At 55.6% G+C, this 1,660-nt stretch overlaps 1 protein-coding gene across 2 annotated transcripts in view; it reads right to left on the reverse strand.

Moving 5' to 3' along the window:
• The window catches only part of RFT1 (RFT1 homolog), a 43,224-nt gene that overhangs the window by 23,685 nt on the left and 17,879 nt on the right, over positions 1-1,660 (reverse strand). The window lies entirely within an intron of this gene.

A 1,660-nucleotide genomic window follows, 5' to 3' on the forward strand; every position in this document is an offset into this window, starting at 1 on the left:
TGGCCAACTGCTAATCTGGAGGGGATGCAAGGGGGGTCTGCCACCGAGCATGCGGGGGGGAGGCACCCCTGTGCTCCTGTGGGATGCTCCATCCACCCCACCATCTCAGTGTTCACAAGCCACACCTGGTACCTTATGTAGAAAATACATTTAAAGTGGTGTCTATGGCCAAATCGCTGATTCTCTGAAACAGCATTGAATCTTCAGATTTGGATTCAGCCAGATCAAATCAGGACAGTGATCTGAATCAACTAATTGAATCACTGTCCCCCAAATTGGGCTGAATCAGAATCCAAATCGAATACGACCTGCTTTGCACACCCCTACTGCATAGCATATGGTGAGAAGGAATAGGTAGAAAGTACAGTGCAGCTGGCTTCCTGATATGCAAATACGAATGCTGTAGAATAGGATGAAGTTTTGCTTCTGCAAATATGTGCTTGCCTAGCATATAATGCTATCAATAGCGGTTAGTCTAAACCTCTATTGTGAGACCTGGAGAATATTTTAAGGAGATCTTGATGCCTTTTCCTAAAATTCAATTACGGGGTGAGCTGAATTGTAAGACAACCCTGAGGAGACAATGAAAAGAAAACTATCCTCCACAAAGTTCTAGGGCTGTGGAGCTTTGGTAGCTGATTCGATTCAGAGGAGATTCGGCCCAAATCAGGAGACCAAGTAGAAGTTCTGAATCGATTTGGAACAGCTTTAAAGAGTGGGTCAATTTGGAGATTCGGCCGTAGACTAAACAGGCAGCTGAGAGCTGCCTCTAGCTGGTAAGTCTGTTGGGATTGGGGGAGGGGAGAAGGGAAAGGGAGTGGGGGAGGAAGGGATTGGGGGTGGGGCTGGGACCAGCTGCCCAGCCAGGACTGGGGGGCACGTTACTTGGGAGGAGGACATGGGGGTGTAGGATGCAGGTGTAAGCGCTGGGAGTGGGGGCTCTGCCCTGCTGCCGCTTGCCCAGCCGGGGCAAGGGCAGGGGCAGGATGCAGGCACAGCTTGCTCCAGGCGGAAAGGGGTAAGCAGCAACCGGGCAGAGCCCCCACTCCCAGCGCTGCCACGCCTGCATTCCGTGGCCTCTGCACCAGCTGGTGAGTGGCAGCAGGGCAGAGCTCCCGCAGCTCCCCGTGCCACAGCAGAGCCTAGAAAGCAATGGGAGAAGCCCCCATAGCTGCCATGCCCAGCCCCAGCCCCTGCTTGGCTCAGCCTCCCAGCACTTTAAGAAAAAATAAATAAATAAAAGCCCTGTACTCATTGGCTGCAAGAGCGGGGACTGGGGCCTCTGGGCACTTGTGTTGAAGCCCCCCGCAAGCAGTGTGGGGCAGTGGGGATTGCCCTCCTGCCTGGCACCTGCCCCACGGCACGGGAGCAGTATGGTTTGGCAGGGTGCTGGAGATGCTGCAGCTGAGCACTGCCGGGCTCCAGCTGACATGTGAAGCAGCCCCAGCTCCCAGGCGAATCAAACCAGGGGCTGGGGAATCGAACCGGTTCAATGTGTCAGCCTCAGCCCGGCATCACTCAGCCCCACTGGCCCCAGCTCCCAGACAGTGCACAGCACCTTGCTGAGCCGCACTGCACCCACACCATGGGGCAGCTGGCATGTGCAACAGGCTGTAGGGGGGGCAATCCCTGCTGCCCCCCCACTGCCCAGTGCTGGGGG

This window comes from Crocodylus porosus, unplaced genomic scaffold (genome assembly GCF_001723895.1).
Source record: "Crocodylus porosus isolate Cpor-Errol unplaced genomic scaffold, CroPor_comp1, whole genome shotgun sequence".
Classification (NCBI taxonomy): Eukaryota; Metazoa; Chordata; order Crocodylia; family Crocodylidae; genus Crocodylus; species Crocodylus porosus.